General features: G+C 35.2%; 1 non-coding gene across 1 annotated transcript; it reads left to right on the plus strand.

Annotated features, from left to right (window-relative positions):
* The first annotated feature begins 493 nt into the window (after positions 1–493).
* LOC148917719 (small nucleolar RNA R71) lies at positions 494–600 on the plus strand. Its single transcript, XR_016126502.1, has one exon. It is a non-coding gene; the product is annotated as a small nucleolar RNA R71 (small nucleolar RNA).
* Positions 601–10,776: the final 10,176 nt, after the last annotated feature.

The following is a 10,776-nucleotide window of genomic DNA, read 5'->3' on the forward strand; positions in this document are numbered from 1 at the left end:
ACCCCATTTGAAATTAGGATGATCCTTCCATCCTGGATTGTAATGATTGGCATATGCATCATTCCTAGGCCTTTGATAGCTGTTCATCATATTGACATGTTGTTCAACAAGCTCTGGGTAGGAGTCTCTATGTGGGCAGCCCATTATATCGTGTGTAGCCATGCTGCAGATAGTGCAAACTATTGTTGCAGGTGGCTGCTGTGTAGAACTTGCCATCTGTTGTAGAATAATGTCAAACTTTGCATCAATTTTCTTCTCCATTTGTGCCATTTGTGCAGACATGTTAGGAGATCCTGCTGATAACTCAAAAATTCCCCTTTTCTGTGAATGTTCTGCTGCCCATTGTTGAGATTCTGTAGCCATCATATCAAATAATTCAAATGCTTCTCTTGCAGATTTATTTGACAACGATCCTCCAGCTGATGCATTCACATGACTCTTAGATGTTGGATTAAGCCCATCAAAGAAAATATTCATCTGTGTATCTGAATCAATATTAACATGTGGACACTTTATGTACATCTCTGTATATCTTTCCCATGCTTCATGAAACTCTTCATTAGGCTTCTGTGTAAATGTCAAAATCTCTCTCTTGTAATTCAATGTCTTGGATGCTGGATAATATTTGTTCAGGAATTTTGTGTGTAGCTTCCAAGTAGTAATGCTATTATTGGTAGAGTAAATAACCAAGTTTCTGCCTTGTCTTTCAAAGTGAAAGGAAAAAGACGTAACTTGATAGCTTCAGCAGAAAAACCCCTAATCAAAATATTCTTGCAACCCACAATAAATTTTGCAATATGTATGTTCGCATCTTCATTAGGCAGCCCACGGAATGTTGGTAAAATCTCAAGCATGTGGTGCTTGATCTCGAACGAATCACCCTCTTCTGGGCGGATAGACTATGCAATTAGGAACATCAGTGGCACGGGCTGCCAATGACTCTCTGAGTGGTCTACCTGCTGCAGGTAATTCTAACGCCATGTTACCCTCGTCTACAAACAAATTCTGCAGAAAAGTGTCCTGCGGTGAACGATCCAGACCCAATTAACTTCTCTTGGCATGCATGCGAGTGCGCTCAGTTACGGATCAAAGTATAAGATGTGCAGTTCTGATCAGTACGGACCATGCGAGTTTGCAGAATCAAAGCAAAAGCTGTTGATTTTTTTTTTAAAATATTAATATTTTGACGAAAATTAAAAATATATATATAAATAAATAAATAAAAACAGAAAAAGTGTAAACAAAATCAACTAAGAATATGATAAAAACAAATTAGTTAAAACAATCCCCGGCAACGGCGCCAATTTCTTGATAGGATTTTTAGTACCTGCGCAAACAGGGTTAAAATCACTGAAAATACTTGCAAGAATACAAGGTAATTGTAGTATAAATGCTCATGCAAGGTCGTTGTCCCCAAAGATTGTTTGACTAATCTGTAATTAAACTAACTCTTAATTAATAACTAAAATAGATTTTATCAAAGATTTGAAGTTCATGAATTTGAAAAGATTAACTAACAGTAAAAGAAATCTGAAAGTTGGGAAATAATAATAGCAAAGAAGAAAAGCGATTTCTTTTTAAAGACTAAAATTTAGAAAACTAGGGTTTAGCCAACACCATCGCAATCCTATGCAATTCTATCAATTACTTATGAATTTCCACATATATGCTTTGAAGGTTAGGTTTTCCTAATGCATATTTTCCTTGTGATGTTCAAGCGCGTATATCTAACATGCAATCCGTCTGTGATGTTGGATCAAATCTAAACATGCAAGACTCATTAAGTTTTGTGAAAACCCTTTGAAAAACCATGCAACCCTTAAGAGCGTGATGTTCGCCTTAAGTGAACTTACAATTACTAATCACAAGAAGCCCTCCTCAATTTCAGGGTGATGTTCCAACAGAAATTGCATCAAATTACTTGTCTACATATCCTAATGGTGATCAGTCATTAAAATAGATAGATAGTTTTAAACACAGTGATTAATAATTCAAAGCAAACATGCATTCATTCATAAGCAGATTAATAAAACTACATATTCATGCTAGGCTTACGGCCTCGCCCTAGCAAAGGGAATTAGTTACACATAATCATAATTGAAATCCAAGAAAATATCATTCGAATGAGTAAGAATGAAAACACCTGAAAGTAGCGAAAATCCAAAACCCTAGCAATTGCTCCAAAAGCCAAAAAGAAGTTCTAAAGGAGATTTCTAAATTGCTGTGAAAAAAGCTTAAATACCTCCTAAAACCTAGCTACCCAATCCCCACAAGGAAACTAAGTTAAAATAAAATAAGACTAGGAAATAAAGTCCAAATTGGATTAGGAGAATCTGCCCAAATCTGTCCAGCCACGTTTTGGTCTCAAATCTCCTCCAAATCTGGCCCAAGATAGCTCGTTTTAAAGATAAAAATATTCCGAACACTTCTCCAGAAGGCCACGAACCCATCCGAGGTCATCTTGGGCTCTAAAATCGCAATAAAATCCCAAAACGTCACTATTCCAGCATAGCGCACTGCTCCTTTATTTATTCGCCAGGAAATTATCGCTTGGTGGAAAAGTCTGAAATTCTGACACGATCAAGCTAAGTGACTCACGAACGTCCTCCAACTGGAATTACTCCAAAATTCGTCCATTTGATTATGTTTTGCTCCAGAGGAAGTTGGAAGACCTATATTAGAAATATAATTCAAAGTATCAAAATTCTTCCAAAATATTAACCAAAATATACTAAGAATGGGGTTAAATATATAATATAAAATCGACTCATCAGTAAGATTTATATGACAAGATTTGTTTTTCAATTGTTTTTGCCAAGATTTTTTTTTCATATAACCCCTTATCATAATTGTAGTATCTCATAAAAATTCCAACATACTCGCATACGTTAATAAAAACAGTACCAAATAATGTATAATTCAAAGTGATCACATACTAAGATGATAAAAGCAAAAGGGAAAGTTGTTCATAATCATGCATTACACAAGACTACATGTAAAATTAGAATAATTCAACAATAAGTAGAATTCTACACATGACAGAAGACTACAAAATACCATTCGGCTTGCATATACAGAAATATATGTGGTTTAACTATTAGAACTGTACTGTAAATATTGATATGCATATGTCTGTACTAACATCAAAGTTTCATGTACAATAAGAAGAGCAGAACAGAAGCAATAAAAGGTTCATATATTATTATGCACTTCGAGTTTTTTTTTGGGGGTTGGGTAAATCACAGGAGGAAGGGGCATATGCCTCAAGGCGGTGGGCAGATTGAAGATAGAATCAATAAAAGGGTCAAAGTCTTTGGGAAAAAATATTAGTGGAATTTGATCAGTTTCCAAGTGAGAGACAAAAATTCATTCATTAATCCCATGTCCAATGTTTCTCATTGTAAAATAGGTCTTTTTACGATTTAGCTTTCATTCATGTAAGTAAGCATAACCTAATTTCAAAAACGAAAAATACATAACCTAATTTCCACAAAAAATTAATTAAAAAATTGAAATATATAAAGAATAGAGAAGAAGCAAGAAGAAGCACATTAGAGAGAGTATGAAAAAGAGAGAGAGTGAGAGAGATGGATACCGGAAGAGTGAAGAAAATAACTTTGTGGAAGATAGCAGAGAAGAACCCTAGGGAGAAGAAGATAAAAAGAGTGTATGATTTTTTTTTTGTAGAACGCGTGCTTAGCCGTATAATTAAGCGTGTATTATCTAAACCGGGGTGTGTAGGTTGTATTAGTTAGTCAGGTAAGGAGAGTATTAAAAGCCCAACCCGTATAAAATAGTCGGGTAATTAAATAATACAAGTTGACACCAAACACCTGACATAGACTATTTACTCCTATCCAGAGTCTAATACGGTGTACCAAACAAGCCCTAAATGATGATTTTTCATTTATAACCGTCGAAATGTTTTGTCTCGTTACTTGATCTCTGAATGTTTATTTTTTTCGATTTTTTGCGTATATGTGTTTGGGCCAAAAATTGACACATCCAGCCCAGGCCCATCAGAACAAACAAAGCTGATTTGGGCCTCACAGGCCCAACATAATAGGATGAGAGTCAGGACGAGAAGAGAACAATCCCACATGGCAGCCTCTGGGATAAAAGTCGAGCAATAGCGGAAGTCGTGAGGATGAAAAGTCAGCAAAGCGACCTCAGGATGAAAAAGTCGCAATAGCAGCTGCCATAGAAGAAGTAGTGAAGGGTTCGTGACATCAGAAGAACTGAAGATTAAATCCCCCTATATATGTATATCTGAGAGATTTTTCTGTCTTTCTGAGAAGGTAATTCTCCCAAGATAGATAAGCGAGTTACAAACTCGAGAGAGGATAAGCGAGAAGCGAGGAGCTGTCGGAAGGCGGTGAAAAGCAGTGATCACCTATCAGAGAACCTATCGCGATTGAAGAAGAAGAGGAAAAGGGGAAAATATCTTTGCCGCCCAATAAAAAACACAATCACCCTACTCCAGAGAAGAAACAGTTTTTCTATAAATACAAGAAGGAGTGAACAGGGTAGAGGACACTCAAAAAACCAAAAAATCAATCAAAAACAAAAACTCAAAATGACTTCAAAACACTGAAGCAACCAAAGCTCATTGAGCCAAGACACAAACAAACAACTCAACCAGAAGCTCACTTGAATTCCAAGTGAAAACCAGCTTTAGATTAGAATTCCCAAGGTTCAGACTTAGAAAATAAGTCATTCAAATTTCACGTGCAGCCTCTACTTGAAGTCCTCGAAACGACCATACGCCCAAGAAGCGCGATTCTGCCCACTCAGAAGCTTCACAAAAGCTTAAAGTACATTGAAGCTCTGCCAGAATCAACCTTTGGTATCGATTTAAAGTTGAAACTTAGCAATCAGAGTTGTCAACATTCCGATCCGGCCGGACAGTTCGATCCGGCCGGACATTTCGATCCGGCCGAGCGAGCCTCCCATCCGGTGAAATGGAGTTCCAATTGTATCTTCATCTCTCTAGCATGAGTATTTATTGTTATAGTTTTGTAAAAGCGTTCGCCTAAAAGCGATTTAAATTCCATCGATTACGCACAAAGCAGTTTAAATTCCATCGATTCTGCACAAAGCAGTTTAAATTCCATCAACCATTTTGGCGAACAGCCTGTTTATCTTGAGATAAATTGTTAAAGTCCTCACCCGTCTTAGGCAAGAAAAGAACTTACTTGGGAGATATTCCTCACCCAAATTCACAATCGTTTGTTTGCGAAATCGGTAACTTGGGGCGCAAGTTATCTACTCCAAACTAAGTGCGCTAGAATTTTATTGCTAGATGGCACGCTCGCACACCAAAGAAAGGCGACTTGTCGACCAGTTTATGGTTCTCAAGCGGTGGGGAACTTTGCCCTTCCATCACAGGAGTGAACGCAAAACGGGCAAACAATATGATCTCGAAGTATAAACAAACAAGTTTGATGGTTGGATCATTGAAACTAGTTTCTTAGAATGCGTATGCCATCAAAACAATATATTCACTAACAATTAAGAGTTTATTTATACTTTCGTTAAATATAACATAAGATTTTGTGGTATCCACTAGTGTAAATATTTTAAATTGAAGATCAAATTAAATCATTGTATTCATATGGGGTCAAGGAGTGTAGCAGTAAAAAATTATCAAAATAGGAGTTAAAATAACCGTTAAATCATGATTTTTCATTTATAACCGTCGATATTTTTTTTTTCTCGTTACTTGATCTCTAAATGTTTTTTTTTTCGATTTTTGGCGTATATGATCTCGAAGTATAAACAAACAAGCTTGACGGTTGGATCGTTGAAACTAGCTTCTTAAAATGCTTATGCCATAAAAAAAATATTCACTAACAATTAAGAGTTTATTTATACTTTCGTTAAATATAACATAAGATTTTGTGGTATCCACTAGTGTAAATATTTGAAATTGAAGATCAAATTCAGTCATTGTATTCATATAGGGTCAAGGAGTGTAGCGGTAAAAAATCATCAAAATCGGAGTTAAAATAACCGTTAAATGATGATTTTTCATTTATAACCGTCGAAATTTTTTGTCCCGTTACTTGATTTCTAAATGTTTATTTTTTTCGATTTTTGGCGTATATGATATCTAAGTATAAACAAACACGTTTGATGGTTGGATCATTGAAACTTGTTTCTTAGAATGTGTCTGCCATCAAAACAATATATTCACTAACAATGAAGAGTTTATTTATACTTTCATTAAATATGACATAAGATTTTGTGGTATCCACTAGTGTAAATATTTTAAATTGAAGATCAAATTAAATCATTGTATTCATATAGGGTCAAGGAGTGTAGCGGTAAAAAATCATCAAAATCGGAGTTAAAATAACCGTTAAATGATGATTTTTCATTTATAACCGTCGAAATTTTTTGTCCCGTTACTTGATCTCTGAATGTTTATTTTTTGATTTTTGGCGTATATGATATCTAAGTATAAACAAACACGTTTGATGGTTGGATCATTGAAACTTGTTTCTTAGAATGTGTCTGCCATCAAAACAATATATTCACTAACAATGAAGAGTTTATTTATACTTTCATTAAATATAACATAAGATTTTGTGGTATCCACTAGTGTAAATATTTTAAATTGAAGATCAAATTAAATCATTGTATTCATATAGGGTCAAGGAGTGTAGCGGTAAAAAATCAAAATCGGAGTTAAAATAACAGTTAAATCATGATTTTTCATTTATAACCGTCGAAATTTTTTGTCCCGTTACTTGATCTCTGAATGTTTATTTTTTCCGATTTTTGGCGTATATGATCTCGAAGTATAAACAAATAATTTTGACCGTTGGATCGTTGAAACTAGTTTCTTAAAATGCGTATGCCATAAAAAAAAATATTCACTAACAATTAAGAGTTTATTTATACTTTCGTTAAATATAACATAAGATTTTGTGGTATCTACTAGTGTAAATATTTTAAATTGAAGATCAAATTCAGTCATTGTATTCATATAGGGTCAAGGAGTGTAGCGGTAAAAAATCGTCTATTGTATGTAAAGATGACGCTTTTTATAAAACCGTCGTCTATTGTATGTAAAGATGGCGTTTTTATAAAAACAGTCGTCTATTGTATGTATAGATGATGTTTTTTTTATAAAAAAACCGTCGTCTATTATATGTAAAGATGACAAAATTTTTTTTTAAAAAGCGTCGTCTTTTAAAACACGCTAAAAAATGGCCGCTTAAGTGAATTTGCGCTCGACAAATTTCAAATTTTCACCCGTCTTTGAAAATCTTATCTCTCATTAACAAGCGTCGTCTTTTAAAATACACTAAAAAAAGTCTATTTAAGTGAATTCGCGCTTGACAAATTTTCAGATTTTCCCCCGTCTCTGAAAACCTTATCTCTCCTTCCTTGAAACCCTCCTGCACTCTCTAAAATACCCTCATGAAACTCTCTACAAAATCATCAAAAAATCAATATCAATAAAGGAGTTGAGAGATTGAGGTCTTAGCAAATCCATAAGATGTAGAGGGATGTTCTGTATTTGAGAATCAAAGCTGGTTGAAAGGTTTGATATGAAAGTCACCTAATCTCTTAATACCCTTGTATATCTTGATAGTGAATTCTGGATTGTCTCTTTGCGTTTTTGTTATGTTTTTTGTCTCTCTAATTTCATATTTTGTCTCTCTTGATTTGTCTGATTTGTTTACATATTTTTTTTTAATTTCTGGTTTCTTTTTAGATTTTCTGATTTGGTTATCATGAGATGAGGAGGAAGCTTGCAGATTTATAACTTTTTCTTTTGCAGTTTTCTATGTGAGTCGTTTTTTTGTTGTTGAAAATTTGCAGGTTCTCGATGGTCTTTTTTATGCTCATTTTACAAGTTTTCTATGGAAATATGGACCAATGGTAAAATTTCTCTTCCACCTAATTTTTTATGTTTATAATCTTAGCTTCTTTTTTTTCTCTTTGTCATTTTGATTTATTTACGAGGGATGATGGAGGAGACTTGAGTTGTGCATCATTTGTATGTTTGGATGAGAATGCTTGGATTAGAGTCGTAGGTCTTGTTAGGAATTATGTTTATTGTAGAATAAAGATTGGTTAACTATGTAATAACTATTGAATCTTCAAGTTTTATGAAAGAAACTATTTTGATAAAGCATTATGGTTGATTTTCTAGTTAAAATCGTTGTATAGCATCATAGGAAATCAAAAAGTATTATTATGCGTAAAGATGACGCTTTTTATAAAAATCGTAAATCTATTGTATGTAAAGATGACGCTTTTTATAAAAATCGTAGTCTATTGTATGTAAAGATAGCGCTTTTATAAAAACCGTTTGTCTATTGTTGTTTGGGCCAAAAATTGACACACCACCAGTGAAAATTAGGCCCAGAATAAAGTGCAAAAATCAAAGAAAGATGGAAGCCAAAAAATCGAAGAGACCCAAGGCTCATTGAGCAAACAAGGCTAATCTGGGCCTCACGGGCCCAATATAATAGGAAGAGGAGCAGAAATAGAACAATCCACGTGACATCTCTGGGATAAAGAAAAGTCAGCAATGGCAACTGTCATAGAAGAAGTGATTGAAGGGTTCATGACATCAAGTTAATTCGAAAAAAACTGAAGATCAAATCCCTCTTACATATATATATGTATATTCAGAGATTTTTCTTCTGTCTTTTCAGAGAAGGTAATTCTCCCAAGGAGATAGGCAAGTTACAATCTCAAAGAGGATAAGCGAGAAAGCGGAGCTGTCAGAAAAGTCAAACTAACCATCACGGGTAAAATATCACAAGGGGCAGTTGAAATTGGGAAAGAGATTAGGTTCCTTTTCAAGAAAATCAGGGAAGTGATTGCCTATTTGAGAGCCTATCTGCCAAAACTGAAGAAATCCTATTTTCTTTCCTTCCATTAAAGAAGAGAAAAAGGGGGGAGATATCTTTGCCGCCCAATAAATAAACACAATCACCCTACTCCAGAGAAGAAACAGTTTACCATAAATACAAGAAGGAGTGAACAGGGTAAAGGACACAAAACAAAAAATCATCACCCAATCAAACAAAGATCCTACACAAAGAAAACCGTCAAAGGACAAGTTCAAAATCAACCAACAAGCCCACTTGAATTTCAAGTGAAACCAGCTCCAGATCAGGATCCACAAAATCCAGATTTAAGAAACAAGTCATTCAAAACGAGATTTCTTTCGTTACAAATTTGGTTCAGCAAACCAAGACAGGCAGGGTTTGAGTCTCCTCCAAATATGGAAAACCTCAACAAAATTCACAGTGCAGTCTCTAGCCCACTGAAGCCCTCAAAAGCGATCACTCCTGCCCGTGCAGATTGAGAAAATTGCGATTCTGCCCACTCAAAAGCCTCACAAAAGCATGAGGTACATCAAAGCTCTGCCAGAATCAGCCTTTGGTATCGATTTACAAGTTGAAGCCTAGCAGCCAAAGTTGTCACGGTCGATCCAGCCAGCGTCCCATCCGGCCGGGTATTTCGGTCCAGTCGGACAGAACCTTCTATCTCGCGAAATAAAGCCCCGGCTGTCCCTTTCATCTTCCTCTAGTATAAGCATTCACTGTTATATATATATTTTTTTCTTCCTCTTTTTGTAAAAGGCAATTCCGCCTGAAGAACAATTTAAATCCCATCCAACCATTCTGGCCAAGGCAACCTCTTTATACTTGAGATAAATTGTTAAAGTCCTCACGATCAGAGGCGGAAAAAGAACTTACTTGGGAGATATTCCTCACCCAAATTCACAATCGTTTGTTTGCGAAATCAGTAACTTGGGACGCAAGTTATCCATTCCAAACCAAATGCTAGAAATTTTGCTACTTGATGCGCTCGCACACCAAAGGCGACTTGTTGACAGTTTATGGTTCTCAAAGCGTTAGAACTTTGCCCTTCCATCATAGGAGTAAACCAAGAGCGGGCAAACAATTTATGCGTAAAGATGGCGCTTTTAATAAAAACCGTCATCTATTATCGTAAAGATGGCGCTTTTAATTAAAACCGTCGTCTATTATGTAAAGATAGCGCTTTTATAAAAACCGTCGTGTATTATGCGTAAAGATGGCGCTTTTATAAAAAAACCGTTGTCTATTGGATGTAAAGATAGCGCTTTTTATATAAAAAAGGTCGTCTATTATGCGTAAAGATGACGCTTTTTATAAAAAAAAGTCGTCTATTGTATGTAAAGATGATGTCTTTATATACAATCCACGACGGTTTTCATAAAAAATCGTCATCTTTACGTACAATACACGACGGTTTTATTAAAAACAGTCGTCTTTCCTCCTATAATTAACAATCTTTACCTCTAAACAACGACGATTTTCTTTAAAAACCGTCGTCTTTACAAATAAACAACGACGGTGAAAAGCCGTTGTAGTTTGAAATCCAAATAGACGGCAGTCGATTTCACGACGATTTGAAAACCGAATACACGATGGTGAATTCCCGTCGTCTTTGGCCTTTTTTGTAGTAGTGAAAGCTCCATCCACTTTAGCTATTGTCGTATCTTTATCAAGATCCAATCGAACTAACTTAGGCATCGAAGGGTCTTTGGCCAACACCCTCCAATTGTGGTCTAGTTACTCATATTTGTTCAAGGATCAAGAAAGAGAGAGAATGAAGATCGAAAATTAAGAAATTAACCCTGCGAACATTCCTCGTGCATAATTTTGCTCAAACATAAATACTTAGATAATATTATATGTATTTTCACTTACATTCATAGCAAAAAGATTGACTTCAGGGTGAATATTCATTATTTCAGTA

This window comes from Prunus mume, linkage group LG4, assembly GCF_029339155.1.
Source record: "Prunus mume cultivar Tortuosa linkage group LG4, ASM2933915v1, whole genome shotgun sequence".
NCBI classification, from domain to species: domain Eukaryota; kingdom Viridiplantae; phylum Streptophyta; class Magnoliopsida; order Rosales; family Rosaceae; genus Prunus; species Prunus mume.